Here is a 14,681-nt window from a genome sequence, read left to right as displayed (position 1 = left end):
TGAGGCTGGTGACTCTGATAAACTTATCCTTCGCACCAGAGGTGACTCTTGGTCTTCCTTTCCTGGGGTGGTCCTCATGTGAGAGTTTCTTTGTAGCATTTGATGGTTTTTGCAAATACACTTGGGGACACTTTCAAAGTTTTCCCAATTTTTCGGACTGACCTTCATTTAAAGTAATGATGGCCACTCGTTTTTCTTTACTTAGAATTTGTATTATGACAAGAAAAAAGTAGCTAACAGTCTATTCAGTAGGACTATCAGCTGTGTATCCACCAGACTTCTGCACAACACAACTGATGGTCCCAACCCCATTTATATGGCAAGAAATCCCCCTTATTAAACCTGACAGGGCACACCTGTGAAGTGAAAACCATTTCCGGTGACTACGTCTTGAAGCTCATAAAGAGAATACATATTTTCAGTTGTTTCACACTTTTTTGTTAAGTATTTCATTCCACGTCTTAATCCATAGTTTTGATGCCTTCAATGTGAATCTACAATTTTCAGAGTCATGAAAATAAAGAAAACTCTTTGAATGAGAAGGTGTGTCCAAACGTTTGGTCTGTACGGTATACAATGGGTACGGAAAGTATTCAGACCCCTTTAAATTTGTTTGTTTCATTGCAGCCATTTGGTAAAATAAAAAAGTTCATTTTTTTTCTCATTAATGTACACTCTGCACCCCATCTTGACAGAAAAAAAACAGAAATGTAGAATTTTTTGCAAATTTATTAAGCAAGAAAAACTGAAATCCTATCTCTGCTGACAGTCACTCCACTTACAAGTTGTTGGTCTTTTTAATTTGCAAATTCAGCATATATTTGCTAAATATAAAGAGTCAGTCAGCACACAAATAAAATAACCTCAAAAATGCCTCTATAATACATGTCCTAATCTTATGAAAAATAGTCACTGTTATGTTGATATATGACCACTAGATGGCAGCAGAGTACATACAATTAGGTTCACAAGTTAACAAAATCTTATTAGAGGACATAAATGTAATATTGCTGCAGTTTCCTTCTATTGCTTTTTTATGTAAATATTTAAGTCCTATAACACAATTTCCCTGACCATGTAACCTAGGAAGCAAACAAACACATTAGCCCTATAGCAGTGATAGTTGTACTTTAGGTTTTGTTTGCATCATTACTATTAAAGACTCGCCAACAAACAACGTATTATTTTCAATATAGACCCATTCATAAGGCATTATTGCCCAGCCTAGTATTCCTTAGGTTAAAACCTTAGGAAATTGCTTACAATTAAAACGGTTAATGCAATTGGTGCGCAATGAAATAACAGAGATTACTTAGTGCGCTCCTGGGAAAACAGCAGAAGCATTATGAAATTTGTATTAAATTAGCTCTGAGTCACTGATCTTCGCCTTGTCACTGGGTCATTGCGCTACTCATCTTCTTCCTGTGGGATTGTCACAATAAGACCTTTTTTGCCTTGTGCTTATGCGCTGCTGTTTTCATATATCTAATGAGGAAGTTACCGTATTGTTGCATCATTTCTCATACTTGATAGTTAGGGTCAACCGCTACACAAATTATTCCTAAATGTTTCCCCAGAATTTCAAACACAGCACTGGGGGCAAATAATGCATAAATTCATTGGAAATTAAGGCATTAAAAAACCCCTTTAAATAAAAGTACGTAACAAAATTCTCCCTGGTATTGTTCCAGAAACTGTGCCCGCCTCATCCTCACAGGATAGAAAAAGCCAAGATGCCAGGAGGGTGAAATTTACCAGACACTCAAAACTTAAGTAGGGCTTTACACGCAGCGATATCGCTGGTGAAAGCACCCACCCACTTACCTGTCTAGCGACGTCGCTGTTGCCGGCGAACTGGGCGGTTCGTGCGGCGTCACAGCGGCGTCACAAAGCGGCCGCCCAATAGAAACGGAGGGGAGGAGATGAGCAGCCGTAACATCCCGCCCACCTCCTTCCTCATTGCCGGCGGCTGCAAGTAAGCTGTAGTTCGTCGTTCCCGAGGTGTCACACATAATGATGTGTGCTGCCTCGGGAACGACGAACAACCTACGTCCTCAACAATCAACGATTTTTTGAAAATGAACGACGTGTCAACGATCAACGATAAGGTGAGTATTTTTGATCATTAACGGCCATTCTTTGGTGTCACATGCAACGACGTCGCTAACGGTTCCAGATGTGCGTCACGGAATCCGTGACCCCGGCGATATATCGTTAGATACGTCGTTGCATGTAACGGGGCCTTTAGTCCCTTTCTTGAAAAAGAGAAGGCTGAGAGGAGACTTAATAGCGGTCTACAAATATCTGAAAGGTAGGCACAGTGCAGAGGGATCTACCCTATTCTCATTAGCACAATGAAGTACAAGAAGCAATGGGAGGAAACTAATAGGAAGTAGATTCAGATTAGACATTAGGAAAAACTTCCTAACATCGAGGGCAGTCAGAGAGTGGAACAGACGACCACGGGAGGTAGTGAGCTCTCCATCAATGGAAATCTTCAAGAGGAAACTGGATAAACATATAGCTGGGATGATTTAGGAAAGCCTGCACTTGGGTTGGACCCGATGGCCCTTGAGGTCCCTTCCAACTCTACCAGTATATGATTCCTCTGACATTATTTTTCAGATGGTTTTGCTGAAAGCAGCTTTTGGAAAAATAACCCTGGTGATCTTGGTGCGGTTTTTTGACCCAAAGTCTGAAGTGTATACAAAAGAAGTGGGAAACATAAAGGAAGAACTTATTAATTTTATTAAAAAAAATTATAAATATATTTAAACAGCAGCAGTGCCTATTTTCTATAATAAAAAATAAAACTCAGTGGGAGGAATTTATTATGATCAGTACTTATTACTCCAGCCTTTACTCCAATCCCATGCTTAATAGTTGGCGATATGTTGTTTTCCTTAAATTATGTGCCCTTTTTGAACACCTTTGAACATTATGGCCAAAGTCTTCTATTTTAACCTCATTGGTCCACAGGATTTGTTTCCAAAATGCATCAGGTTCGTTTAGATGTTCTTTTGTTTGCATACTTCTGACACTGAATTTTATGGTGAGGACACAAGAGAGATTTTCTTCTGATGATTCTTGCATATTTGTGCAGGTGTCTCTGAACAGTAGAACAATGTACCACAACTCCAGAGTCTGCTAAATCCTCCTGAAGGTCTTTTGCGGTAAAGTGGAGGTTCTGATTTGCCTATCCAGCAATCATATGAGCAGCTCTCACAGAAATGTTGCTTAGTCTTCCAGACCTTGCTTTGTCCTCAACTGTTCCTGGTAGCTGCCATTTTTAATTACATTTCGAACTGAGGAAAGAGCAACTTTAAAACATTTTTTCTATCTTCTTATAGCCTTCTCCTTACTTGTGGGCTTCCACCATTTTCATTTTCAGAGTGCTAGGCAGCTAGTTAGAAGAACCCATGGCTGCTGTTTTTCTGGCAAAAGGTTAGCGAAGGCTGGGTTTTTCTAAAACTGGGAAATTTGCATCACCCGGCCTTTCCTAATGATGATAGTAAACAAGGCAAAACCCTAACAGGCTAATTAAGGTTTAAACCTTGGCTATTCGAGTACACAAATCTCCAAGGGCATCCAAACCTTTGCATCGGACCATTTTCTGTTTTGTTATTTTTCCAATGTAAAAGATGAAAGTAATTTTTTTTTGTGCCTAAAATACAAAGGAAATGTGTCATCTTTAACTTTATGCCTTTTAGACATGACATTATGCCTTTTAGACCTCCATCCTCCTGTATCTGTCTGTGTCTTGTATTGTTTATGATTATTGTACTTGTCCCTTGAATTGATGGCACTATAATAATAAATATTAGTAATAATAATAATAATAATAATAATAATAATTTAATCTTCAACTTGCTTAACTGTTCACAATAACAGGAATTTTGACCAGGTGCCCAAACATTTGCATGTCACTGTAAATAGGTGATAACTTAGTATTCTTAAACTTAGCATAAAATAGACCAGACAGGCAGTAACTTTGCTAAATTATTTGCAGTGGTGCACATTGTATGATACATTTGGCACATGTTCCTAGACATGCAATACACTTTTCTTTATGGTAATCTTACTTTACTATAATATTTTGATAATCAAATATATAAAGCTGAGTGTGTGTGTGTGTGTGTGTGTGTGTGTGTGTCCGCTAAAGGAATCTGCACCATCACATTTACAATCACTAAATTTTGAACAGACACCCCTTGTGACTGAGGGAACGTCAGACTATGTTTTGACGATAAAATTTAACCCCGCACTTTACAGTTACTCTCCAAAAAACCTGCCTCCATTAAAGTCAATGGAGCTGCGAGCTACAGGTTATTAATAGCAGCTGTGACTGGTTGCTATAGGAACAAAATAAATTGTTAGTATAAGAAGCTTATGTGTGGTGTGAGGTAATAAGATGTTGGTGGGGAGACTGCTAGAGAGAGACAGAAAGACAGACAGACTTAGACACAGACAGAGTAAGAGGCAGACAGGGAAAGAGACAGAGACTTACAGACAGTCAAACAGACAGGCACAGACAGACAGGGAAAGAAACAGGGAAAGAGACAGACAGGGAAAGAAACAGACAGGGAGACAGAGGCAGACAGAGACAGACAGGAAAAGAGACAGAGAGAGAGAGTGATAGAAAGACACACAGTCAGACACAGACAGAGTAAGAGGCAGACAGGGAAAGAGACAGAGACAAAGGCAGACAGGGAAAGAAACAGAGAGAGAGAGAGACAGACAAGAGAGAGACAGACAGTCAAAGAGACAAACAGGCAGACAGACACAGACAGACAGGGAAAGAAACAGGCAAAGGGACAGACAGGGAAAGAGACATAGAGGGAGACAGACAGTCAAAGAGACAGAGGCAGACAGAGACAGACAGACAGGGAAAGAGACAGAGAGAGACAGACAGTCAGGCAGACAGAGACAGACAGACAGGGAAAGAGACAGATAGAGTGATAGAAAGACAGACAGAGTAAGAGGCAGACAGGGAAAGAAACAGAGACAGACAGACGGGGAAAGAGACAGAGAGAGACAGACAGTCAAAGTGACAGGCAGACAGAGACAGACAGAGACAAACAGAAAGGGAAAGAGACAGACAGAGACAGAAAGTCAAAAAGACAGACAGGGAAAGAGACAGACAGGGAAAGAGACAGACAGAGAGACAGAGACAGGGAAAGAGACAGACAGGGAAAGAGACAGACAGACAGATACAGGGAAAGAGACAGACAGGGAAAGAGACAGAGATAAGGAAAAAGACAGGGAAAGAGGCAGAGATAAGGAAAAAGACAGGGAAAGGGAAAGAGACATAGATAAGGAAAAAGACAGGGAAAGAGACAGAGATAAGGAAAAAGACAGGGAAAGAGACATAGATAAGGAAAAAGACAGGGAAAGAGACAGAGATAAGGAAAGAGACAGGGAAATAGACAGAGACAGAAGGGGAAAGAGACACACCTGGACAGAGACAGGCCGGGACAGAGACAGACGGGGAAAGAGACAGACGGGGAAAGAGACAGACGGGGAAAGAGACAGACGTGCAACAAGACAGGCAGGGAAAGAGACTGACAGACAGGCAGACACAGAGAGAGAGAGAGACAGACACAGAGATAGAGAGACTGATACAGAGACAGACAGAGAGATAGACACTGACAGAAATGGATAAAGACAGAGACACACATGGATAGAGACAGACACACAGACAGAGACAGACAGGGAAATAGACAGACAGGTAAAGAGATAGAAAGAAAGAGAGACAGACACACAGAGACAGACAGCGAGAGACAAACACACAGAGATAGACACACAGAGACAGGCAGAGACAGGCAGACAGAAACAAACAGAGAGAGACTGGGAGAGAGACAGAGACTGGGAGAGAGACAGAGAGACAGTTACTATCCTGGGCAATGCCGGGTACTACAGCTAGTAATAATAATAATAATAATTGCATATTTAGAATTTGTAATGCCCCCTTTCCTGGAAACTTTACAAAACTACCTAGTGAGGTGTGAAAAGTAACTAAAACATAAAATGAATGTGTTGATCAGCATGTGTGCCAGTTTTTCACATTTCAGCTCCAAGTTTGGTTAATTTTGCTTAAGGGTACTTCTCACATAGCGAGATCACTAGCGAGATCGCTGCTGAGTCACAGGTTTTGGAGTAAATCTCCTATCTCATAGATTAACTCAGTATCTAATTTATGACTAAACATTGACTAATTGACCGCATGGATCCACATGAAGGTTACATTAACTGGTCGGATCTTAGAGAAACTTGCATCTGTCATTTGAGGCATTTTTAAAATCCGCAAAGGCAGGATGGGTCCCATCATGTAGTATTGCATTTCATGGGTACTGTCTGCTTATCTAGCTGCTGCTGTACAATGAGACCTTGAGGCAGAGTTGAGAATTGACTTGTGGAACGCTAAAAGGACTGTACAGTGGTACCTTGCTTAATGAGAACAATCCGTTCTGGGACTGTGCTTGTTAACCAAGTTACTCGTTCAGCAAAGCAAGATTTCCCATAGGAAATCATTGCAATGCAGACGATTCGTTCCACAACGTGTTAAATGTCCCATCCTGGTCCCCTATTCTGTCATTCCACACATGCACAAACACAAACAAACACGTACAAACACACACAAATTCACACAAACACACACAAACACACAAGCACACACACACGCACATATTATATGCTCACCTTACCTTCCGTTGCATCGCCGGTCTCCTGAGATTTGCTGTTCTCTGGTACGGGGCCGGGCTGTGTATCGGGTTACCATAACGACGAGGGAGGAACTTCCGCGGCCAGAGCGCTGACGTCAAAGGCAGAGCCGCTTGCCTCTGATTGGCCAGTGCGCTGTCTTCGAGTAGCGTCTAACAGGAAGTTCCTGCTTCGTCGCTATGGATGCCGATGCACAGCCTGGAGTGGAGCGGAGCGGCGAACTACAGGACCCAGGAAGACGGCGATGAAATGGAAGGTACACTATATTATATTCTCACTTTACCTTCCGTTCAATCGCGGTCCTCCTGGGTCATGTAGTTCGCCGCGAGGACGTCGCGATGTACCCGGGAACTACAAGAACCATGAGGTGGCTCTCACTGGTGTGCTGACTCCTGTCAGTCACAGCAGGGAGCCGGATCTTTGTGTCGGATCGTTCGCGACCAACACATCACTAGTTTGCAGCTAGAGCAGACGTGATTCTGGGTGGTCAGCAAGTCCACATGACATGTGTGCCCTCACATCTAAAGGAGACTGGATCCAGGGATAGCATGAAAAACGAGGTGAAAGGTACACAAAGTATCCAACGTAGTTGGGTCAGCATTGTGACCAAGGGAACTAGCGACTGGGGTAGTCTGTTCCTCATACTGGACACTTAGCATTGAGGTGCCAGTCTACAACTAAAGAAGCTTAAGAGCCAGGTCACAAAGTATATGAGATGAAAACGGAATCCTGGGTGGATGTTCCAAAAGCGTCACTAGCGTGAGGCTAGGGTTCTGCCATATTGGCAACCTATCTCCTTGGCAAGGAGAACTAGATATAGAGTCACAGAAAGGGATGGAATGACTCTCACGGATGGTACTGTGATGTTGAGCTGGGTGGTGGTGAAACAACCAGGACTAATGAGAACAGGAACAACTAGGTTGGAAGGAGTGGAGGGTCTATGGATGTTGATGCTTTGTATTGGGCAAAAAACATCCGAGAATATGTGCACCTACCACTCCCTATGTAATGTGTTTGTCAAGTTACATTTAAGTAAAAGACTGTCTGTTAAGATATGGTGGTCTTCTGTGCTTAAGGTAACATCTAGTCCTGGCCAGCCAAAGCCATCAGCAGCATGCGGCCTACACGGGCAAATTGCTCTCATCTCACACGTCCACACACCCAAAAAGGACCACCCCATCTTTACTCTGGTGAGGCGCGAGAGAACAGCAACTTGCCCGCAACTACCAACCTGTGCCATGCTACACTCTGCGGCCATTAACACACAGAACCCTATATATTCCATATATCTGCCTTTCTTTTGTTTATGTCATTAGAGGTTTCTGAGGGGAATATCAGATCACAGAGAGTAAAAGAGAGAGGTGTTCATTTGCTGCGCCAAAAAGATCACTTCGGTGGATGTTCAGATTAATGTCACTTTATTTGTCATATAGGTCGACGCGTTTCTGGAGCATCTGCCCCCTTCATCAGGACCATCAAGAACAAGAAAAACATCAAATCTGTCCCAATCGGACAGAGACATACATTATATAGTATACATGACGTCATCAGAAGAAAAAAAAAAACAAAAAAAAAAACAACAGGCGGGAAGCACAGCCACGCTGTCAGATGTGACGTACTTCAAATCGCCTACCCAATTACAAAAAGAAATAACATGTGCAGCCCATCGGAAGGTAGTACCGATGTGACCACACCACCACCAACTGAACTGATTAAAATTGAGAAAAATATATAAATGAGTAGAAACCTTTGCAAAATATATTTGTGAACACACCATTCACTGAGTGTACAGTTTAAGATTTCATGTGCAAAAGCCGTATATATCACAACTTTAGTGTATCTAAACTAGAAGTGACGGAATAAGGTCGAGAGGTACACGAACTCTGGAAGCACTCAGTCTATTGATCCCACTAGTACAGGGATATACCGACTGAGCTCATGCTGCCACCCGAGCGTGTGTATCCCTTTTATTGAAAAACGTGTCCCATGTAGCAAGAAATGTGTGCTTGTGAACAGGTATACAGGAGCATGAAAGCCCACTCCAGATCGGCAAACCAAGCAGGGTTCACGAGAGGACAGAAGCGTGGGAAAAAACCCAAGGACGCATGCGTCAGAGATATGGATCCAGATCCATCTAGGGTTCACTAGAGGGCGAGAGCGTGGGAAAAAAACTATGTGCGCATGCGTTAGAGCAAAAAAAGAAAACCTTTTTACCCATCATGAGAATCCAAGCAAACAAAATAAGTTAGTGTAAAGGGGTATCCGAATATCCCCAGAGAAAGTGCGTTCATATCAATCTGAGCAACTATTGTGAATAGAGAAAGATGTGGACCCCCAGGGATACCACAAACTCAAGTGCAGCACCAATTTATAGTGAAATCAAGAAATGGAGCATAAAGACAATCACCGATAATGGTATTAAAGGGAACCCAAGGAACTTTAGAAGGTCCTCACTAATAAAAAAGAACCATCTCGACAATAGGAAAGATATGTCGAAGAAAAATTCCACATATAAAAAAATTATATATATACACATAGAAATACATAATACCTCCAACGAAACCATTAAAAAGATAGTAATGATAATGACCATGATAAAACTAGGTCCATGTGACGATATAATCTCATAGTATAAAAACGCATATATACGATATAATTAAAAATCCTCAAAGGAGTGACATAACATCATAGCAATAAAAAAATTATTAAAAAAATTAATTGATTAAAAAATATACAAATATATTTTAATAAAACTAACAATTAAAAAATAATAAATAAAATAAACCAGCTACCTGATCACTCTAATTAATATTAATGGAATAAGTCAGTAACCTCATTCAGGCCCTGAGGCTTTAAAGTGTTCAACTTATATATCCAATAAGTTTCTTTTTTGTTTAGAGAGTCCTCAGTGGTTGATACCTTTTAATGGCTAACTGAAAAGATGGTAATAATTGCAAGCTTTCGAGACTACTCAGGTCTCTTCATCATACCATGCCTGATGAAGAGACCTGAGTAGTCTCGAAAGCTTGCAATTATTACCATCTTTTCAGTTAGCCATTAAAAGGTATCAACCACTGAGGACTCTCTGTTCTTTTAAACAATTTTTTTTATCTCTACTGGCTAACACGGTACAAAGATATTTTTTTTGTTTAGGGTATCCATCCTATTAGGAACAAATGGGGGTATTTGTTCAATCGGAGTCACTTTTATTTTCTTCTCATGACATATAGTGGTGTGCCGAGACAATCCATGGAGTAAAAATCCCACCTTAATGTTATGTCTATGGGAATTAATTCTTTTATGTAGGGCTTGAATAGTCCTCCCTATGTATCGTTTATTGCAGTCACACTCAATCAAATAAATTACATAGTCAGATTGACACGTAAGGTGTCCCTGTATTAAAAATTCCCCACTGTCAGGGAGAGAGCCAAAACTGACTCTTCCATGTTGAATGGACCTGCAGCAAAGACAATTTTTAGTCAAGCACTTGTATGCTCCCATGGGTTTGTCCGTCCCCATAATACAAGGCGGATTCCTTAGTCTACTCGGGGCCAAATGGTTTTTCAGGTTGGCTGCTCTACGGAAAGTGACACCAGGGAAAGCAGGTAACACCCCCTTGAGGTAAGGGTCATTCTGTAGTATGGACCAATGCTTCCTTAGAACCCCTTTGATGGCATCACCATCACAACTGAAAGTCGTCAGGAAATTGGAGAAGTTTTCTTTGGGTGTACCTTTATGTGACCCCCTGTCACTTGTATCTAGTGCATCATATTGTATCTGATGTCTATTATCATGGTATGCTCTCTTGATGACCGTCAGGGGATAGTTTTTATCTAGGAACCTTTCTTTCAGGATCTTAGCCTGGTCTTTGAAATCCTCATCTAACGTACAATTCCTCCTGATTCTATGATATTGGTTCTTAGGGACATTACGTAACCATTTATCATAATGGCCACTATTGAAATTGATATAACTATTACTGTCTACTTTCTTGAAGAAAGTTTTCGTAATAATGGAGTTATTGTCATGCGAGATAGTGAGATCAAGAAAATTGATGGATGTCTGATCAATAGTAGGCGAGAATTTCAATCCCCACGTATTGTTCTCAATTCCTTCCAAGAACAATGAACAATTTTTTTCGGTATTGTCCCAGATGATGAACAGGTCATCAATGTACCTTTTATAGACCACTACATGTCTAAACAATTCAGACGAATAAATATATTGTAGCTCAAACAGTCCCATCACTAAGTTGGCAAAAGTAGGTGCTGCCCTAGAGCCCATGGCAACGCCACAGCACTGATGATACACCGTATCCTGGAAACTAAAGAAGTTATTTTCAGATATAAACTTCATACTGTCAAGAAGGAATCCCTTTTGTGCAGCCGGTAAGCGATCATCAACCTCCAAGAATTGTTTGAAACACTCGAGACCTAGATCGTGTGCAATATTGGTATACAGAGACGCAATATCCAGAGTCAGAAACAGAAACGACTCCTTCCAAGTGATATCCTTTAAGATCCCAATGAGGTGGGGTGAGTCCCTAAGAAAACTTTTTAGATTACTAACATGCGCCCTCATTATACAGTCAACATAGGCTGCCAGATTCTCGGTAAGTGACCCAATCCCAGAGATAATGGGTCTCCCAGGGGGATTATTAAGACATTTATGGATTTTCGGGAGGTGATAATAGAATGGCAATACTGGATTCTTAATATCCAAAAATTTGTATTCATCTTGGTTCAAAATCCCCAAACCCGAGGCCTTTTTGATCAGTGCCCGATATTCCAAAATCGACTCCTGATAGGTAGATAACCCCACTATCTCGTAGTGAGTATTATTCGACAGCATTCTCAATGCTTCCTGGATGTAGCTGCTTTTATCCTGCAGGACAATACCCCCTCCTTTGTCCGCATTACGGATAACTAAATTGGTGTTATTTTTCAAGGATATCAATGCCATTTTTTCCTCCCTAGATAGATTGGACCTCGGGGGATATTTATTTCTCTGCATTCTCTTGAAATCTTCCAAGACCAGGTCCTTGAAAGTTTTAATATGGTGCCCTATACTGTGCAAGGGATAAAAGTTCGATTTGACCCTGTAGTCAGTGTGAAGGAAAACATCAACACTATCACTTTTACCGTTGGATATTGGTCTATTCATTTGAAAGTGTCTGGTGAGTGTGAGCTTTCTGATGAATTTCTGAAAATCCACAAAAAGCTCAAAGTCATTAGAAGACTTAGTAGGGCAGAACGAAAGGCCTATTTTAAGGACATTTATCTCACTTTTAGACAGGGTATGACTGGAAAGGTTGAAAATACCAAAATTATCAATTTTACTCAGGTGTATTTTTTCTCTTTTTTGTTTGAGCCTACACCCTGCTCTAGTCCCTCTATAGTGTTTTTTCTTTTCCCTCCTCTGGGAGTCAGGAAGTTCGTGATAGGCGTCTGTGAGCACCTGGCAAGGGGTAAAAAAGGCACACAAACATCATTCTTGCGGGTATTATCAATGGTGATCAAACCATCATCAGAGGCACCTGGCTCAGATAAGGGTGTCTCTAAACCGGGATCACAATCAGTCAATTCAGATGAAGTAGGTAGAGGTAAAAAATCATCATGTACTGATATATCTAGTAAATCAATAAAATCATTATCTGGGAGATCCCCTTTCGGTAAAGGAGTAGCAATAGTATCCAAGCAAGAGAGAGAGTCCCTATTTTTCCGGATTCTCTCAATCTGCAGTCTTAAAGACTCAACTTGCTGCCTTGTATCCTCAAAGTCAATGGGTCCTCTGGACGGAGGGGGAAACACAGAGGCAATTACAGTATGATCACTCTTTAGAGAAGCGCTATCTACAGCAGACTCTGTAAACACCTCCTCTGTGTCTCCAACAGATGAAGGCACAGGAGGAGGGTTGCCCAAAGCAGGCTTGATCTTGGAGGTCACTCTGGGCATAGTGGTGTTGACAACATTATTGGTATCTCTCTTATTACGAGAATCTGTACTATTCTTATGGTATCTACTATTGAAGAAATTTCTATGACTACCCTGGGATCTGGGTCTACGAACAGAAGGATCCCTGATGGTGACTTTTGTCTCTCCCTCCTGTGTTTTTTTGGGGATCATATCAGCCCTGTCCCTTTGTAATTTCTTAGACTTGCGAAAAATAGTGTCTTGCTCTAATTGAATCAGTTTTGTATTGATATCAGAATTCAAAATTTTAAACTCTGGGTGCAGATCATATTTGCTCAGATCCTTATAAAGTTCTGTAATGTTCCTAGAAGCCTCAGTGGCAATCATATTCCGTTTTTTAAAAAGACATTGCAGCATACTCTGCATACAGTTTCTTAAGATAGTGTCCCATTCATTAGAGAAAAGAGGATCAGTGGGAAAGGGCGACTCGTGTGTAATTCTGAGCCCCCTAGGACAGAGTTTTTCCTCCATATAAATAGTTAAAAACCGAGCATCAAGCCCAAAGCGAAGCTCTTCCTTAAGCAAATCCTCCAAACGTAAAAACAATTTTTTCATCAAAGCCGTATCCTCTTCTGAATAAATATCGGGCAAATCAAGTTCCCAGTCAGTATTGTGTATCTCCAGGGTACCTACGGTTTGAAGAATCAGCTTTTCCCTTGAGGAAAGACGATTATTGAAGTAATCCATTGTACCAAAAACGACCCTCTGCTGCTCCGTCCACAGATAAGAAGATCTGGTCTTGCCAGGTCCAGTAACAGCACCACGTAGAAAGGACTGTGGAAAAACCAAGCGCAAATAGGGTTTTACCCCAATATGTACGGGGTAGGGAGGGGGGAGTATGAATACTCACCAAATGTAGTTGTGAGAGTCACAACTACTATGAACGCATGTGATGTAGATCCCAGGCAGCAGCCACCAGCAGACAGCAGATCACAGAGAGTAAAAGAGAGAGGTGTTAATTTGCTGCGCCAAAAAGATCACTTCGGTGGATGTTCAGATTAATGTCACTTTATTTGTCATATAGGTCGACGCGTTTCTGGAGCATCTGCCCCCTTCATCAGGACCATCAAGAACAAGAAAAACATCAAATCTGTCCCAATCGGACAGAGACATACATTATATAGTATACATGACGTCATCAGAAGAAAAAAACAGGCGGGAAGCACAGCCACGCTGTCAGATGTGACGTACTTCAAATCGCCTACCCAATTACAAAAAGAAATAACATGTGCAGCCCATCGGACGGTAGTACCGATGTGACCACACCACCACCAACTGAACTGATTAAAATTGAGAAAAATATATAAATGAGTAGAAACCTTTGCAAAATATATTTGTGAACACACCATTCACTGAGTGTACAGTTTAAGATTTCATGTGCAAAAGCCGTATATATCACAACTTTAGTGTATCTAAACTAGAAGTGACGGAATAAGGTCGAGAGGTACACGAACTCTGGAAGCACTCAGTCTATTGATCCCACTAGTACAGGGATATACCGACTGAGCTCATGCTGCCACCCGAGCGTGTGTATCCCTTTTATTGAAAAACGTGTCCCATGTAGCAAGAAATGTGTGCTTGTGAACAGGTATACAGGAGCATGAAAGCCCGCTCCAGATCAGCAAACCAAGCAGGGTTCACGAGAGGACAGAAGCGTGGGAAAAAACCCAAGGACGCATGCGTCAGAGATATGGATCCAGATCCATCTAGGGTTCACTAGAGGGCGAGAGCGTGGGAAAAAAACTATGTGCGCATGCATTAGAGCAAAAAAAGAAAACCTTTTTACCCATCATGAGAATCCAAGCAAACAAAATAAGTTAGTGTAAAGGGGTATCCGAATATCCCCAGAGAAAGTGCGTTCATATCAATCTGAGCAACTATTGTGAATAGAGAAAGATGTGGACCCCCAGGGATACCACAAACTCAAGTGCAGCACCAATTTATAGTGAAATCAAGAAATGGAGCATAAAGACAATCACCGATAATGGT

This window comes from Anomaloglossus baeobatrachus, chromosome 2, assembly GCF_048569485.1.
Source record: "Anomaloglossus baeobatrachus isolate aAnoBae1 chromosome 2, aAnoBae1.hap1, whole genome shotgun sequence".
NCBI classification, from domain to species: Eukaryota; Metazoa; Chordata; class Amphibia; order Anura; family Aromobatidae; genus Anomaloglossus; species Anomaloglossus baeobatrachus.
Note: the sequence above shows the minus strand (reverse complement) of the source record.